Source organism: Mustela nigripes, chromosome 3 (genome assembly GCF_022355385.1).
Source record: "Mustela nigripes isolate SB6536 chromosome 3, MUSNIG.SB6536, whole genome shotgun sequence".
NCBI lineage: Eukaryota > Metazoa > Chordata > Mammalia > Carnivora > Mustelidae > Mustela > Mustela nigripes.
Genome location: NC_081559.1, coordinates 95622559 through 95641371, shown reverse-complemented (window position 1 = coordinate 95641371; position 18813 = coordinate 95622559). Strand labels below are relative to the sequence as shown.

At 44.9% G+C, this 18813-nt stretch overlaps 1 protein-coding gene across 2 annotated transcripts in view; it reads left to right on the top strand.

The window, feature by feature from the left end:
- The window catches only part of MGAT5 (alpha-1,6-mannosylglycoprotein 6-beta-N-acetylglucosaminyltransferase), a 337143-nt gene that overhangs the window by 40516 nt on the left and 277814 nt on the right, over positions 1-18813 (top strand). The window contains exon 2 of one of the 2 annotated variants that reach the window (XM_059394404.1): positions 4697-4746. The exons of the other annotated variant lie outside the window; for it this stretch is intronic. The gene's annotated coding sequence lies outside the window, so the exon portion shown is untranslated. The remainder of the gene's footprint in view (positions 1-4696; positions 4747-18813) is intronic. 2 annotated transcript variants of the gene reach the window in all.

Here is an 18813-nt window from a genome sequence, read left to right as displayed (position 1 = left end):
AGGACCATAGAATGCATTAAACCAACATCCTCCCCTCCCCGAGCCCCCGCCCCATATTTCATTTAGATAAATGAGGTACAGCCGGATAGCTAATGCATCCTTGTTTCCTATCAATTGGAAAAGGTGTGCCCAGACACTTGCAGTTTTGATCTCTATTTACAATAAGCTAAATTTGATCCTGGGTTCTGTGTTGCCTTGTTATGACATGTGGTATGATCAGTTTCAAAGGGTACATTATTGTGAGCACATTATGGGAAAGAATGGAGTGTTATAATTACAACTCTCTATTACAGCTTTTGCTGAGGTTGATAAAGGACAAGCTTTTGTGACTGAATTGTTCCTGTAATTACATCAGAAATAACAGGCAACAGTCACCTTCCATTAGGGGTGGGAAAGAAGGATTCTTACTATTTAAGCAGTCACATAAGGTGCTGCATGAATCACCATCAGCCTCCTCATGAGGAATTAAAAATAAAAGGAACAGCTGACATCATCCTATAGCAGGTTTTATGGATCTGAGAAATGCCAGATAGTTGAAGGAAGAGAGCCGTCCATAGTGATGCCCCAGCCCACATGTGAATAGCCTGTTGGCAGTGGTTCTCAAACTTGAGCTAGCATTCAAATCTCCTGGGCGACAGCCTAGAGTTTGGGATTCAGAAGGCGTGGCGTGAGGGCTGAGATTTTGCATTGCAAGCCTCACAGATGATGTTGATACTGCTGGTTTGAGATGGCATGTTGAGAACCATTAGGCTAGGGGACAGACACAGATATAACTTGGGGTAGGTTCAAGAAACTGAACTCTAAGATTAATTCCCCAGTGTCTGTTAAAATAATCTTGATGAAAATACAAATTGGTCTTTGGGGTGGTGTGCAAGCTTCATCAAGGGCATCTGCGCTTCGTGACATTGTGACGGAACATGAATAGCAGATGCAAACCTAGAGAAGGGGTCTCCTGGTTCTCTTGGCCCACTGTCCTCCTGTCTTGGTAAAATCTTGGATAGACTTTGATGGATACCAGTGTCTTGAGAATTCAAGTTAGTGGTGAATTCTCAAGTTGTAAGGTGGGAATTTTTTTTCCTTTACTTGTCAATCAAACCTACACTTTAGGTGGGGACCATCTGTAGGAGAACAGTCATTTTAGCTAAGGGTATTCCAAATTCCAAGGCACCACAACATTGTCATTGTCACACCTGCCTGGCAAAATAGCTCTTCACGAGATGAAACTGTGATGTATCATGCGTTACCAATGGCTGTGATTCTAAGCTTCCAACTGGCTCTAGGATGGCCTTTTATTATCCTACTAATTCACTGTCCTCTTCTAGCAGTAGCAGCCACAGCAGTGACAATCACGACTGTTGGTGGAGGGTTTGCTGCCTTCCCAGGGTGCTAGCTGTGCTTCTGGCTGTGTAGTGTTAGCTTGTGTGAATCCCACCACCATCCTTGGAAGGAGGCACCATGATCCCCTTTGTTTCAGACACAAGAGGATGGGGGCTGGGAGAGGCACTGGGTTGTCCTCACACAGCTTGTGAGAGTCGGACTTCTCTATTTGAGTCCAGGCAGCATGAGCAATGCGGGGCAGATTTAGATTTGACTCTATTTTGGGAAACTTTCAATGGCAGTGTGATGAGAAGCCTCGCTGAATTGGAAAGATGCTAGGAGGTTTTGAAGTATGTTGCAACCAAACGTATTTAAGGTTGTGTAGGTTCTGAGGTCGAGGATTTTGTAATGGGACAGAATTTCACTGTGTGATGAATTGAGCTAGTCTGCCCCACATAAGATGAAAACCATCTGAGGCCAGTATTGCAATTATTATTTTTTTTAATGTGACTCTCTGTTATTTGATAAGGAAGATCAAATGACTTAAAGCTTATAAACATGTTCATGATTTGTTTCTTGCATGTACCAGTAGGTGGTCTTAATAATTTGAAATTATTTTTGTAGGCATGAAGTTATTTGAGCAGGGCTCTACACTCCCTTCCAGCTGTTTTCTCACAGGAGTAAGTCTATGGGACAGCTTCAGTGCTATCCATGAGCCACTTTGCTTTACTAGGTTCTAGAAAATGAGAGAGGGAGAGGCTGCTTTGAGCTATGTCCATGGTTGTTTGGCATCAAGATTCTGAGATTTTCTGGAGAGACAGGGTCCATAGTGAATAAGAGGGTGAAAAACTTGAATGTAAATCTGAGACGGGGATCAGTCTGACAGCTTCTGGTGTAGACGGGCATGAGGAGTGAGGTGTGAGACCCCCGCATCTGAAATTGGCTGCCATCGTCCTCTGTCATTGGATCTAGAGGAGGTACTGCAGAGATGGTCCTTAAACGTGCGAGGCAAGAAAGTCTAACACAGATGCCTCACAGAATGCCACCCTAGAGTTCAGAGCTGGTCAAGTAGGCTATTTTGCTTCTGGGCCACTTAAAATATCTTTTCTCCCAGATAACAAAGGGCTAAAATATTGGTTGAAAATGGGATTCCAGTTTTTCCTGGCTACGTTTTTACTGACCGGCCCCCATTATCTCTGCCTTATTCTTTGTAGATTGAATTGAATTCCCGTGATGCTTTATAAATGCTTTCATAGTTGAGGTGTAATTAAGAGAGGAAAGAAAAGAACAAGCTCAAGAAGATTGTGAGAGAGCCTATTAATCCCCAGAAAATAAACTTTTGGGTGAAATCTTAGCGAGTCTTGCTGTTTTGAAGAAGAAGGGGCTTCCTTCAGTGTTTTCTTGGTCTAGAGACCAAGTCTTAGCGAGTGGTGCTGTTTTGAAGAAGGGGCTTCCTTCAGTGTTTTCTTGGTCTAGAGACCTGGCTAAAAGTGGTTGTAAATTTTTGTTAATGTTATATATTTGGCTCCTCAGGAAATGATACTTAAAATGAGTTGAACATTAAAGCTTTGCTGAGGATAGACATGAACGGCCTTTTGGTTTCATGGTGACCATGAATTTTGCTAATGATAGAGCCGAGGGTAATGCAGTAGTTCTCAGATGACTTGGAGACTAGCTGGTCTGATGCTTCTGGGGAAATCAAGATTGCGTTCTTATTTAATAGAAGTATCACTGAAGAAAAAAAAAGGAGATTTGAAAGCATGGGGGGAGGTGAAGTTGAAATTTTTGGGAGGTAGGGGTGGGGAGGGGGCACATCTTGAACATTTTTTCAATCTTACCATCTTACTGCTTGATCCCAGCACTCAGTCAGAAAATTGCCATGCAATGCACCACTTGAGATGTTGAAGAAAACCTAGAGTAGAGGGTAAAAGCACTGAAAGTCCGCCTGTGTCATTTAGGTCTGAGGCACACGGGTATTTGTTTTGTTAGCCCACACCAATACCCGTGAATGAAAGGGTTTCAATGCTGACCAAAATGCTTGGGATCGTTTTCTTAAAATAGATCCTGATGATGGGACTTGGTAGAGTTAGCAGGTTTTTTTCTGTCACAATATTGTGCTTCCAGAAACCATTCCTTCACCTCAGATGGGAGGCTGTGTCCAAGTGGGGGCCGTGTGGTCCCTAGCATTGACTGCATTCTTTCTAACCTTCCATCCTTCTTGAGTAAAAGTCTGTGCGGCAAGACTGCTGGATGGAGTCATTGCGTTTGGAAGGGCTCCAGGTGGAACCCCCTCTCCCCAGTTGCCCCAGGGCGCGGCCCCCTTTACTGCTCAGACCATTGACTGGCATGCAGATGTTCCTGCTGTGAAGGGTAGTTGAATGCTGTAGACCACATAGAGAGGGAATTGACTTGTTTAAATTTTAAAAATGACAAAACTCCGACATTTCCTAGCAGGACATGGTACATCTCTGCTGTGAGGTCCTTCACCGGTCAGAGCAGTCGCTTAGTCTTAAGAACACTTTGGGCAGTCAGCTTGGTCATGGGTCTGTGCAACATGGTTGTTATTTTTTTCCTCCCTCCTGCTTCCCCCCCTTCTCTCTTTGCCTCCCCCACTCCCTCCCAAACTCGCAGTTTTATAATTCTCTGATGATAAATTCCAGGAGTATCAGAAACATGCTGAATAGATCTATTAAAGGACATGTTCCCCTCTTTTCTTTTATAAAGGAGTATTTTAGAGGGAAGACACTAGCTTTATCAGAAGCATATAGTAGATCTGTTTTTAAAATGCTTTCACTCTTTTTAAAAAAATGTTATTCTTCAAGGTGAAGTTGCCACAAGTAATCTGTTACATTTGAATGAACAGGCTTGCAATTCAATTGGGTTTATCTCCTCTTGAAAACTCCTTAGGTTTTTTGTGATAGAGCTATCTGTTTTTCAAATTGTGTGTATACATATACTTGGAACTGTGTGTGTATATTAATGCAGGCTAGTCCAGGAAGCATTAGAATTGGTGAAAGCTTGGGTTTAGTGCCTCCTGAGACTTGCAACAAAGAGAAGTTTTGTGCAGAAGCTCCATCTTTGCCAAACGTAGCCTTACTCCTGCTAAACTAATAATGGTTGCATTTGAATCTTAACACATGAGGTAATACAGATTATTATTATTATTATTATTATTGGTAATGCCTTTGGGTGTTGAAGTGATAGGGCCTCCCAGCTAGCTGCTTTTAGGTTATTTCTTTTTGGAAGACTACATCGAAAGGCAGTTGGGTTGCAAAACAGGAGAAGCAAAGTCTGTAGATGATCTTTGTCAGCCTGTTTGCAATAGATCAAATTGTTAAAAAGGAGAAACTTAAAAATGTCTTTGTCCTTGTGGTTTCAGGAGTGATTACTGTTCTAAAGAGGACATTGGAGGAGGATCCATTAGGTCATGTAAGTATTGACGTAGCAGATATCCATGTGGCTTATCATAGACCCAGGATATTTGCCCTTGGGAGGGAGAAGTTCCAATAGTTGAGTCAGATGTTGGCCATTTGGAAGAGTCTAAATACGGACCCCTAGTCCCAAAGGGCTGAGGGGTGCCTCTCCCAGTGCCACCCCAATCCTCAGGGGACATCTTCAGCTCTCTGGTGAAGGCCTGGTGGGGTTTAATCTTTTGAGACAATTGGGCAAGGATATTTTATCTGTGTAGAATTAGTAAAGTGACTGTAGCAGAAGGTCATTTATTGCTTTATTCAATCATGATCAAACATGACTTTATTTAGCATGATTCCCTTCCATAGAATGGCTGATTCCTTCAGAGCAGCCCAACCGAAATCTGACACAGAGGATCATGAGGTGAATATAAGTAAGACCAATGAAGAGCGTGATTGCCAAAGACCGCACAGTCTCTGAACTGTGTATCAAGGAACTCAAGAAGTACACTTTTCTAAGTCCTCAGTTAAGGACGTATTTTTATGGAGGAAGAAATTTGCTAAGTATTTCTTTATTTGAAACATCTGAGTAGTCCATAGTGCCTAAAGTCCCCACCCAAGCTACCCTTGAGAGTTTCCTTGGTAAATGAGTTGTTAACTTGGGAGCAGACTATCCATATTTCGCAGCCTGCTAGGATTTGGGTGTCAAGGCTATGAGGCTTATAAAATGAAACTTTAAACATTGCTAATTCCTGTTTCTTTTATGTATGTGGGTCTTTGAACAAACTTTGTCTCTAACAACATCACAGGAAAAAGAAAAATACCACCACAAGGGGGAAAAAAAAACTATCCCAGCAACTCACAAACAGACAGATGTCTGATGTGAATAAAAGCCTTAATGTTAGAGCCAGAAAATGATGTGACCATGTGACTTGTATCAGCAGCTTCTCTCTAGCTGTCACCTTGAAAATTTGTCCTGCTAGGAGAGACCAGAGAAACAAGAAGTGTCTCCTTCAGAACCACAAAGGGAGTTTGAATTTCTGAGGACATGGGATTTTGTCTAAGATGGAACAGGCCTACTCAATCCATCCTTCTCCGTCCCCCACGCCCCCATAGGGTACACACATCACTTAATTAGAATGGGACTTCATTTCACGGACCACACAACTTAACAGTGTATCTTCAGGAGTCTGTTTTGGCAGTTAGTTCACTGTTGACAGATAGGGCAAGTTCACGCACTGCCCGCTGAGATTTGCCAGGCATGGCAGCTGTGGATAGCGGGCTGACGTCACGGAGACCTGGAGCTGGGTCTATGTCCCTGATACCCAGCTGCTATGGCGTATGCTATGGGAAGGATAAATATGTGTCTTTCTGCCTTTCCTTGTGCTGCAATTTTTTTTTCTTTTCTTTTTTCTTTTTTTTTTTTTTTTAAGTGTCCGTATCTGCCCCCACCTCCCCTCCTCTCAGCTCTGCACTGTGTGGGGTTGACAGCCTTCACGGAGCAGGCAGACGCGTTGGCATCGTGTGGCACTCCTGAGCTATGTCTATCTGCCACCAAATATGTTGTCACCTTCCCTCTTGAGCATGCCATATCTAGCTGCCTTTGGAGGGGCCTCTTGGCTCCTTTGGGAATAAGTACTGAAAGAGCAGCTGTCTGTCAGCCTCCTCCAGAGCCGTCGAATTGGGCTATTGTCAACCTGTTGTTGGAGGAGTTCCCAACACAGCAGACTTGGCTGTCATTGACATTTATAACTTGAAAGCCGTATCACAGATGAGTTTGCGTTTCTGATAATCCCTTAAATAGCCTTCAGAGTCTGCAGCACGTGGCCTGCATACACTGGGGCAAGCCCCAGGAGTGTGGAAATAGTTGGGTCTTCCTGGAGGGAGAAGCAGCAGGTCACCATTCCACCCACAGCATCTCCTTTCTGACTTAGGTAGGAGAAAGTTGCTCTGGCTTTGTGCTTAGGTTTCTGCATGACCATAGGAGTCCTTTTAGGTCAGGAAAATTGGCTTCTAAGAACTAATGACTCTTGAACTCTGATTACCACAGAGCCTGTGATCAGAGAGGAAAATTGATGTCAGAAAAGGTTTTTTGAAAGGGTTGGTAGATTCCATACCTGTTTTTGTTTTGTTTTGTTTTTTTGGTGCTGTAATACTTCAAAGAACCATATTCTAACTTTGATTTCTTGAGACATGACCAGAAGAGAAAGATGCAGTGTTGGTGGTGAAAATAAAACCAGAGCCACACCAGTAGATCTCGTGAATACATATTGCCAGAGAAGGTGCAGAATAGAATCAAAATGGCTTTTACTTACTATGGGTCTGTTTAGACTGTAAATTCCTTGAGGGCTATGACTGGCCTTCTAGTCTTCCTACCGCCAGTGGCTAGCACAGAACCTGGCCCATGGCCTCACGATAAGCTGAGTAAATGAGTATAAAGAAGGAAAGATTTGAGGTAGAAGACGTGTGTGTATGTGTGTGTGTGTGTGTGTGTGTGTGTGTGTGTGTTTATCCCAGTAGTACAGACATTGAAATATGTTAATCATCAAATCCAGATTATGGGATTTAAAGTTAATGATGTTTTCCTGTTGGCGTCAGAGATGAGTCATCTTAGAAGAGTCAGGGGCTTTGATGGCAGTGAGATGCGATTAAAATGAAACACCTTCACTGCCTGGGCTTAGATTTCCTTCTGTGGTTCCCAGGACGTTTGTCATGGAACAGGAAATGTCAGCACCTGACCTTGGCTGTGTGCTGCGCAGCTGAGTCCCATGCATCGTCTGCTAGCTCGCCTGGAATGGGGCAGGAACCAGCTCTTAATCTAGCATAATGGGGGCAGCAGGCTTTGGGAAGATGGTTAACAAGAGGAATGTGTGTGACCTTCCTGGCCCTTTGCCTGTGGTGCACATGGGCTTCTCGTTCCTCTTTCTTTGACCTGGCAGGTGCCCCGGAGCCTGGGGAATGGCCTGCAGGAGAGCCACTGCCCAGTACAAATGAACAGGCATGGAAGATGAAAACCTACTTCCCTCCTGGGCCGAGGGAAGGGTGTGTTATGGCCATGGGGACAGAGGTCAGAGCTGTGGGCAGCCATGTGTCTTGTCACCAGGCCACTCGTAGAGGAGCAGAGCGGTTGTCTTCACGAGGCATGTCTGGCTTTGGCCGGATCTAATGAGAATCCCTGGGTTGTAGCAAGAGGTTTCCAAACAACAGCATGTATATTTTATCTGATTTTATTTGGGAAAAAAAAAAATGAAATGGTGAAATATTTCAGGTATGCAGAAAAGTGCAGAGACTTGACTAAAACACTCGCTCGTGTTACCCTCCCCCCGCCCTTCCTCCATATCTCAGGGGTCCCCTTTCTGATGCCACTAATGACAGATGTCTTATCAACTGTGGAAGATGTTTATGTTTTACGGTGGATTTACCATACTTCTGTCCCTGGAACTTTTTAAACATGGGGTCTGCCTGGAACCTAGACCCACACAGAGCCCCAGCGCACCCACACTCTGAGGATGGTTGGTGCTCCTAGGATCTCCCCTGACCTGTGGTTTCTTTTGCTCATTCTGTCATTCTGTTCTGGCCATCCTTGCCATCACTCTGCTTTTCTCTCCATTCAGTTTCAAGGAGATGCATATATACTTATTTTACTTTATTTTAAAGATTTTATTTATCCGCGCGCAAGAGAGAACACGTGAGCAGGACGAGGGCAGGGGGAGAAGCAGACACCTGATGAGCAGGGAGCCTGATGTGGGGCTCCATCCCAGGACCCCGAGATCATGACCTGAGCTGAAGGCAGCTGCTTGAACAACTGAACCACCCAGATGCCCCGAGACGCATACATGTTTAAATCCCTCTCTGCAGCCAGTTCAGGACTCCCTGTAATGGGCAGTTCCGCTGGTACTGCTTGGCACAGCTAATGCTATCTCCACATCCAGGGCCTTTCCTGTGACGAAGGCAGCTCACATCCGCAGACTTGGTGCCGCACACAGAGCACTCACTCTGATAAGAACTTCTCATTTCTCCCAAAGCCAGTGTGTGATCTCTCTGCAAACGTCCACCTCCCTGGAGGAGGGAGGCCAAGGCCATTTTATTTTGCCTCTCAGGCTTAGAGTGATGGATGGACAGCATCTGTCGGGCAGGCTGAGGCTCTCTCTCGGGTTAATTAACATGGGTAAGGCCCACTGACAGGTTTCTAGTCATTTATTCTCTTACCATGGCCATTTTCTGGGGTTGGAGTCCTGCGTTATTTTAGCTATGTTGATGGGTGATTGGCCGCTTAACTCTTCATTTTGATTTGAGCCTCACGATGGCTTACAGGAATCCGCAGAGGCGGCTCACGCATCAGGAAGGCTGCTGGGGAGCTTGCCACCATGTAGCTAATAAGATACTGCCTTGAAGCCGGGGCAGGGTGGGGGGTGGTGAGGGAGTTGCCTCACCAGGAGGATGGAGGAGAACCCAGGAGAGGCAGGAAGGGTTGGGGAAGGCAGTGCAGGAACCTTGGGAATTTGGCTGAAGAGTTTGGGGATTCTGGGTGATTGGAGGAACAGAACGGTTTTTTAAAACTTCTAAACCATCCTGAGTTGACATGATACAAATAAATGACCAGGAAGTGAAATTAAAAAAAAAAAAAAAAAAAAAAAGGTGGTCCAGAATACAAAGCTTTAGTTATGTTAGTGGATTCAAAGACAGAAAATTACCCTGTCACATTAGCATAAAAGTTTCCAAAATGTTTACCCTCAAGTTGAGCACTTACTCTCCATAGAGTTAATACTTTGTGGTCTGGCCCTGCTCTCTGGACCATCCTCCCCCTCCACCTGGAGTAACACTTACTTAGGATTTGTGGGTCTTTTCTTGGTGTTTTTTTCTTTTTTTTTAAGATTTATTTATTGGAGAGAGTGGGGGGAGGGGCAGAGGGAGAGGTAGACTCTCCAGGCAGATTCCCCGTTGAGCACAGAGCCCAACATGGGGCTCAATCCTACCACCACAAGATCATGACCTGAGCCAAAATCAAGAGTCAGACGCCCAACTGATTGAGCCACCCCGGCACCTGAGCTCTGTGCCTCTTATTCTGTGAGACCCGCCCTGACCTCTCTGCATCTTGTTTTTTATGCTATGAAGTAAAAGTTGGTTGGCGCAGCACTGTTCTCCCTGACAGGAAATGAGGGACCAGGAACGGGTGCTTGTTCCTGAGAGTCCTACCCAAATGGGTTTCCTTTCAGAGATCTTTCTAGAAGGACGTGCTGAGGATTATTTCATATACCCCCCAGGCCGCCTTAAATAAATATCCAGCCAGCTCCTTCGAAAGGTGTGTGTCCTGCGTTGATGACCTTCTGTAACAAGCGGATCTCTCTGCATGTGTGTGTGGGTCTGTGTGTGCAGGCAGGTGGCACCCAGTGTTTTCTCTAGTTGATAGTTTTAGCCAGGTGGGGGTGGCGTAAGGTAACGATTCCTTTCATGAAGTCCTTTACTGAGCGAGGCCATCTAGGCCCTCCCCAGTTGACCCTGTGGTGGTGTCCATGGTAGCCTGTGGAATGGGGGGGACCAGGTATAGGATCCCGCCTGGAGGAGGTTTCAGCCGGGCCGGCAGCGGATAGTCCCTTGCCATTTGTACTCCGTTGTTTCAGACTCCCATCACCTGGCCACATCTCTCCAGAAAATGTAGTCTAGCCATGTGTCCCGGGAGGTAGACAGTGTGGGTTCAGTGAGCCACGAGCATTGTCCATAGCTTCCCCGACTCCTGATTTCCTCATTCACTTACCAGAGTCATTGCACTATTGCATTCTTTTATCCACATGAACTCTTTTATTCCTCTTTTATGCCTGCTTGTGATGATGGCCAGGCATTACATTTTCATGCACTGGGCTGAGAAACAATGGAAAGAGAAGAGAATGGAAGTTCCCTCAGTTCATGGATAGTGATTACACAGGCTGCTGTCAGCAGCTGGGAATGGCCAGTGCTGACTACAAGGGAATATTGGCTATGCGCCATAGGCCGCATTTGGAGGTTTTTTAATCCAGGTATTTATGAGTTGAGAGTAATGCTTAGTCTTTAGAAAGTAAATAGCACTTAAGCACAAGGAAGCCATGGGTGCAGGGGCAGCCAGTGGCCCATGTGGAAAGGTGGCCAAGGTAATATAATTTGATAAAAAGCAGGAGTAGCTCTAATATTTTTATATGTGCACTTTTTTTTCCCCTGCAGCAGTGAATTAAAAAACACACAAAGCCCCCCAAATGCCTTTATTTGCTTTCAATTCAGGGAAGCCAGTGAGTCTGAATAAGAGAGGAGAGGTGGTGGGAGGGAACGGGTGAGTGTACATCAGGGAGGGTCTTGGCAGAGTCACAGGGCACAGCATCCTTCTGGAACCTGTGAGAATGACCAGGAGAGCTGGACCAGGCCTTTGTCAGAGAACCTACTATAGAAGAGTGAGCATGTAGGGGTTGGAGGAGGGGAGCTGCCAAGAAGAATATATGTCCACCCAGAGATCTGCAGCCGTGGGAAGATGTTTCCCCCCGCCTCAAGGCTGCAGCAGGGTCGGGGTCGGTGGTGGTATCACAAAGCCCATGGGGGACCCTCTGGGAGGAGCTGTGTCTGTGGAGAAGATGCAGCTGGTCAGAGACTGGCTTCCTCCTTGTGCCTGCCCTCCCAGCTTCTGCTGACACCTCCCCAAGGCCAACCCTACCTGAAACCAGATGGCAAGGGGGGTGGGAGATGTGGTTTCTTATGATATGTCACCAAAAAGGGCAGGGCATGCAGAGACTGCGTTTGAGAGCAGAAAGGTAGATAGTTGGCCCAGGGAGTACAACCTCTCGATGGAAAGGAAGGAGAATAAATAGAAGGAGAATGAATAAAGCAAGAGATCACGTTAGGAAAGAGATGTTAAGAGTTTGGGTTTCTTGCCTCCTTGCCATATTTTCTCCTCTGTGTTTCTCTGTCACCACCTGTGTTCCTTTTCATCATTTTGTTAAAGGCTTTTTGCACCACGTGATATTTTCTGGACCTGCTGGATTCTACCGTAACAGCTAACCTCCCTGAATGCTCACCGCATGCCATGGTGGCCGAGTTCTCAGGGCTTGATCTGTCTCCGTTCACTGAATTTTCCGAGCAGCTCTGTGAGGCAGGCACAGTCAGTCCTCATTATGTGAGGGTTTTGTATTTGCGTCTCGGGTTAAAACGTATGCTTTTGTGGCCATTCACAGATGTATGCAGAGCGCAGGGGAATGCACGTGGTCTGATGTGCACATTCCCAGCCAAGGTCCAACGAGGCAGCGCTCTGCCTTCTTGTTTCTCACACGGTAGATGAGTGCTCTCCTTGTGGTCTAATGAGCGCCCTCTTTCTGGGGCCTTTTTGAGCTTCCCTCTTGTGATTTTTATGGTTTAAAATGACCCCTAAGCATAGTGTTAGAGTGCTTCTTGGTGTTCAGAAGTGCAGGAAGGCAGAGAGTTGCCTGGTGGAGAATATGTGTGTGTTGGGGAAGGTCTTCAAGCAGGAGTTAGACTACCACTGCCTAGGAATTGAAGGTTAATGAGTCAACCATCTATATTAAAGAAGATGTCTTAAAACAGAAATACCTAACACATGATTAGGAATTGATCGGTTGACAGAAGTGTTGTGACCAGAGGCTCACAGGAACCTATCCCTGTGTTTCCCTTGGGAACACTGGTTCAGCTTTCCCAAATTTGGTGTTCACAGTGACTTTATAGAACATAACTATGGCAAATAATGACCCTCAACTGTACTACTGTCATCTCCAGTTTGTAGATAGACTGAGGTGTGTAGAAGTGAAGAAAGTCGCCCAGGTGTCGCCTTATAGGATCGGAACCCAGACAGCCCTCCCCATCACTCTTACGTCTGGATACTGTCACCCTTTTTGAACCTGCTGTTGATGCTGGTGAAACCAATGCCAGGGCCATTTTCAGTGACTAAACTCCCGTTGGCAAAGCCAAGGGTTACCTCTGGTGGGGGATCGTGATATGTATAAGCCCACAATAAAGGTAATAACGTTTGATGTCTGCATAAGAACTTGTGCGTATTTCATATGAGTTCATTCTCGGAAGCACTGTGAAGTGCATCACCCTTCCATTCCATAAATAAAACCTGGTGTGCAGAAGACCGTGATTTTGTCAGGGGCCTGGGGTGAGACAGAGTGGTAGGACAGAAACTCTAACCCAGGCTTCCTGGCTTTAGATCCCTCATTCTTTTTTGCAGTATCAAGCAGGGCTCTTAGCAAGGCCGTGGGGATGGGATGCTTGCCTTGCCATGGAGACTCAGCTTTGCCATTTTGATTCTGCTTTGTTCCAGAGAAATCACAGAAAGTTAGAATGGTGGGTAAAATAAGTGATTCTGAGGAGGGACCAGAAAGACTTTCTTTAAAATGACTGCTTGTTTCCATGTATATAGAAAGTCTTTCCTGGCCATGATGATCTTTCTGGAAAGATGGTTTGTTTTTGTTTTGTTTTGTTTTGTTTTCTGTTCATTAGGGAAATATGTGAAAATAAATAAAATATGAAGGAAAAGTAATTTGAGGGGTCTGCTGGCATTTCCTTGGGGGTATACTCTTGCCTAAACATTGTTCTTGGCTTATCTCTGTAGTTTTCTTCATGTATTTAAAGTTCCGTTTGAATAAGAAGTAGATGTACTCGTTAAAGAGTTAAAAGGAGATGGGCGCCTTGGTGGCTCAGTCAGTTCAGTGTTTGCCCTCAGCTCAGGTCATGATCCCAGGATCCTGGGATCGAACCCCAACTCCCTGCTCAGTGGGGAGCCTGTTTCTGCCTCTCCCCTCCTTGTGCTCTCTCTCTGTCAAGTGAATAAATAAAACCTTAAAAAAAAAAAAGTTAAAAGGATGTTAAAACAAAACAAGACAAAATGCTCCTTTCCTAGGGCGAGCACTGTGCCTGATTCTTGTGAACTTTCCCAAAGGTGTTCCAACCTCCACCCTGGTGATTTTCAGCTGGTGGTGAGCCAGGGACATTGGCACGTATCCAGGGAAAGCTGGGGGAGTGTTACTGGCCGTGTGGTGGGCAGGGCCCTGGGTGCTGGTAAATGACATGCGATGCATAGGACAGCCCCACAGCCTAGCATTGGCCCCATAGTCAATAGTGCCGAAGTGCCATCACCCTTCCCTACCCTCACTGTAAACTGTAAGGGCTCTCTTAACGTGGGAGATACAAATGCTTTTGTGTTTGAACTTCAGTGTTCATTTTGTGTCTTCAGAATGCTTTTTTTTTTTTTTTTTTTTTAAGATTTTATTTATTTATTTGACAGAGAGAGATCACAGTAGGAGAGAGGAAGGGAAGAGATCACAGAGAGAGGAAGGGAAGCAGGCCCCCTGCTGAGCAGAGAGCCCGATGTGGGACTCGATCCCAGGACCCTGAGATCATGACCTGAGCCGAAGGCAGCGGCTTAACCCACTGAGCCACCCAGGCGCCCCTTCAGAATGCTTTTGTTTGCCTGATTTCCAAGTGTAGATGGGGCGGCAGCTGCTGCTCACAGGTGGGGCAGTGGGTGTGGTCCTCTCCAGGTGCAGCTAAGGGGCTGTAACAGCTCTAGAGACCCAAAGCAAGGAAACTCACTTCAGCAAATCTGGTCTGCTTTTTTGTTGTCCCAATGTGTGGGCAGTTCTAAACAAAGCCAGTGATACAGTACTTCCTGGGAAAAGCTCTTATTGATTTAAGTTCTAAGTAATTGCTGCTGTGAATAATGCTATATGACTAAGTTAATAGATATATTTATATATCCACACTTAAGGTTAGTACACACTTGTCCCTACCATTTAATAAACATTGTATTCTACATGGAAATTAATTTAGAGAATTTCCCGTCTGCCGTTGATCCTGACGCACATGGACTAAGCTACACAGGTGGAGAGTCAGGTTCCTAACAGTTCGGGATTGTTGGTGTTTGCTCTGGAGGCACTTCATGCCTCCATCCCTCGTGGTACAGCCTATTCCTGTGTTTCCGCGGAGCTTGACAATAAACCATAGTGCAGTTGGGGATGAGAAAATGGAACTGGACGCTCTTCAGTGCTGTCCCTCTATGTGACCATTTGGAAATACATACAATTAAAATTTAAAACCGTGAGACTGAGAACTCCTAAGTGTAATGTTGTTTGGTAAGTGTATATTTTACTTTGTAGAAGAAATATTTTACTGAATTTTAGAAGTCACTTTAAAAACTTACATTTTTTTTTTTTTTAAAGGGTTGTTGGGGCACCTGGGTGGCTCAGTTGGTTAAGCATCCGATTCTTGATTTTCACTCAGGTCATGGTCTCAGGGTCATGAAAGTCTGCTTAAGATTCTGTTTCTCCCTTTTCCTCTGCCTCTTCCCTCTGCTGCATGTGCTCATTCTCTCTCTTAAAAAAGTGGTTTAAAATCTAAAGAATGCATTTGCCACGACGTGGATGGAACTAGAGGATATCATGCTTAGTGAAATAAGTCAATTGGAGAAAGACAATTATCATATGATCTCCCTGATAGGAGGAAGTGGTGATGCAACGTGGGTGGTTTGGGGGGTAGGAAAAGAATAAATGAAACAAGATGGGATCGGGAGGGAGACAAACCATAAGAGACTCTTAATCTCACAAAACAAACTGAGAGTTGCTGGGGGGAGGAGGGCTGGGAGAGGCTGGTAGGGTTATGGACATTGGGGAGGGTATGTTCTATGGTAAGTGCTGTGAAGTATGTAAACCTGGTGATTCACAGACCTGTACCTTTGGGGCTAATAATACATTATATGTTAATGAAAAAAAGCTAAAGAATGACTCAAGAATATGGTGACGATTATTGTGTACACATTATTGGAACCAATTTACTTGTATGGAAGAGAGATGTGTCCTGAGTATCCCCTATGGTAGGTACTCTACTGTTAGGAGGGTTGAGATCTTCAAGAAAAATGAATGAAAGAGAATGAAAGTGGACCCAAGGAAGCATGTAGTTGTTTCTGTCATTCTGGTTTCTGTCCATTCAAAATCAGTGCTCTTCGAAATGCCACACAGGATTGAAATTCTGACCTATCAGGGTCTTCGCAAAAGTAGATGAATCTTACCCTACACCCTGATGTTTTAAAACTTGGTTGATTTATACAAAAAGAACAGTGTGCACATTGCTAGTGTGCAGCTTGATGATTTGTTGCAGCCCAATATGGCGTTGTCAAGGTACTCTGATCCAGAAACAAAATGTGAGCAATAACTAGAAACCCCCGTACCCCTTTTCTAGCTGAGGTTTCCATTCACCCCCATCTCCAGCATCACCACTGGCCTGACTTCTAACAGCACAGATCAGTTGTGCTGTTTGGGGATGTTACATAAATGGAGTTCATTATACGGTACATAAAGAGAAGATTAATTTTAATCCGTCTGTCTCAATTTTGATGGTGGCTGGAGACATTTGAAACATTCCAAAATGTGGCACTTAAACATCTTTTTGAATGGTAGATTAACAAAAATTTCTGGTCTAGTTGAAGGGTGACTTCACTTAACATTGGCCTTCAGGGTGGTAACATTTAATGTGCTCACTTCAGTAATGAAGAACACAACAAACTTAATTATGATGTCACTTGCTGGGCTTTAGAATTTTAGGTGGAAGGCAACTAATTGTATGGACATCAAAATACAATTTGTGAATTGAAGTAATCCAGTTCATCTGAAGCTAGAGTAGCTTATAGGCTTAGAGTGTGGTCACTAAGTTGGATACACCGAACGGAAGCTTCTAATTGGATTTAGATTGGGAACCATAACATGGCAATGCCATCAATGTATTCATGCTGCCATTTTCTGAGTAGTAAGCATGTCTGGTCTACAGAGACAGAATGGATGGGATGTTTATTCATTGAAGTTTGGACCACAAGGGTCTGAAGTTGCCCTTCACGTAGTGGGAGAAAGTTCAGTACTCAGTTTGAAGGCCCTTGGGAATGCTGACCTGCTAAATTAACATAAAAGTATTATTTAGAAAAAAATAGCCCTCTCTGCAACCATCATCTGCAGTGAGAATATGTATTCACACTCATTTCTGGATCAGTCAGTGGCTGGCTCATTCACCACGAGCTGTGGCGGCCAATTCAGAAGGCTGGTGTGGCTCCTTGTGAGGTGCTGTGTGGCGGTCGGCCACACAAGACATGGAACGTGTTTGCCACGCAGCTTCTCTTAGTCCCAGCAGAGATGAAAACGAACAGTTCTCGCAATATCGCGAAGTCAGGGATGTTTGTCTTAGGGAAGCTTCTTTTTGCTCACTTAATTTTTTGGTCTATAAAAAACATTCTCTTCTTTCTTCCCTCCCGAGTGGTTTCTAGCTATCTTCTCAAATTAAAACAGGAAAGAATCCTATATGCCTTGTTATTTGAAAGCTGTCTGGGTTTTGTTTGTTTGTTTGTTTTTTCATTTTCAACCCTTGATGCAAGAGAGGCAGTGTTTGCAAATAAAAGCCAGTTCAGGAAGTTATACCTGACATGGGAATTGGATCATGTCACTCCTGGGCTTGAGGCTCTCCAAAGTCATTCTTCAGCTACAAGGAGGGCCCTCGGTCCTGCTATGGCATTCAAGATCCCTCGTCACCTTGTCTTACTGCCCAAGACCGGGCGTGGCAGGGCCTGCCTCCCCTTGCATCCCAGGCCTGCAGGGAAATGGTATGACCAGTATGACCACTCCCTGGAGCCCTTCTCCCTGTTGGCGATGCCTTGTTCTGCCATCCTCATTTTACTTTTAAGGTTCCTTCCATAGCTTTCTTTTTTCAAAAAAACCTTCATTGATCCTCCTGGCTAGGAAAGAGGCGTTTTCTTCTGTGTTCTTGATATACCATCCTCATTGGCTCACATTTGTATGCTGATATGTGCCCAGCAACCAGGACTATATGTGCACATGGCAGGTGCTCAAGAGATCACTTGTGGAGCTCAGGTATGGATTATACTCTTATGTTCACATGATGTGTCCACGTGTCCATCTTCCTACAGTGGTTTGAGAGCAGGAATTGGACCTATTCATCGCCACATGCTACGTGCCTGACAGAGGTACCCAGAAATATTTGAGTGGAGGGCAAGGCCAGGCTCTGTGCAGAGAGCATTGTAGAGGCCAGGCACAGTTTTCCTTGTATTACAGTCATTCGTGTTAACTCCTGAGTGTGTGGGCAGACCTCATCCTGGGGCTTTGTGAGCAGGTGCATGGGAATCCCAGAATGTTGTTGTGGGGTAGGAAAGGCGCTCTCATACTCTCCACCCCATCCCCACCCCCTTGTTTGCCAAATGGGAATGCCTCTGTGTATGGGAAAGTGTTGAGGAACGTGTTCACCTCCCAGACAAGATGCCTGACGGTGATGATGTTGATTCACTTGCTGATTGCCAAATTGCCAATGCAGGAAAATGCCAGTAAAAAAGAAAAACTAGGAAAAAAAGGGGTGGGGTGGGGGAAGGAAAAAGTTAATGTAAAGGCAATATTAATTATCATCCTTTAGAAGAAATACTTGTCATTTTTAACATAATTCCTGTGCAGCCCAATAAAGGCTGTGTATGTGGCATGTCTTATTTCATTTATTATTATTATTTTTTTTATGATTTATTTATTTACCAGAGAGACTGAGAGAGAGAGAAAGCATGTGTGCACAAGCAGGGGCAACAGCAGGCAAAGGAAGAAGCAGGCTCCCCCCTGATTAGCGAGTCTGATGTGGTACTCAATCCCTGGACCTTGGGATCATGACTTGAGCTAAAGGCAGACACTTAACCAACTGAGCTACCTGGGCATCCCTTATTTCATTTCTATAATAATTTTGTTATTTGGGTCCTTAGATCATTATAGAGGTAATTTTTCATTCCCAGAAAAAGCCCTTAAGTGATGGGATAGAGTTTTCCTATATTGGAGTCTCACTTCCCCTAACCTGCTCAGATCTGTGGCCATCACTTACTTGCCATTGAGTGCCAGTGAGTATTGAAATGAATAAGGAAAAAACAAGTTCTGCAGGAAAACAGAGAGATGGGACTTTAATATTTTCTATATTCTCCTGAGATGCAGAGGCCTGTGCCCACATGTGTCCTGTCCTGTCAGTTGGGTTGTTCCTGGTTCAGAAGAGGGGGTTCCCTGTTGGAGGATTTTCTCTGGGGTCCCGGGAG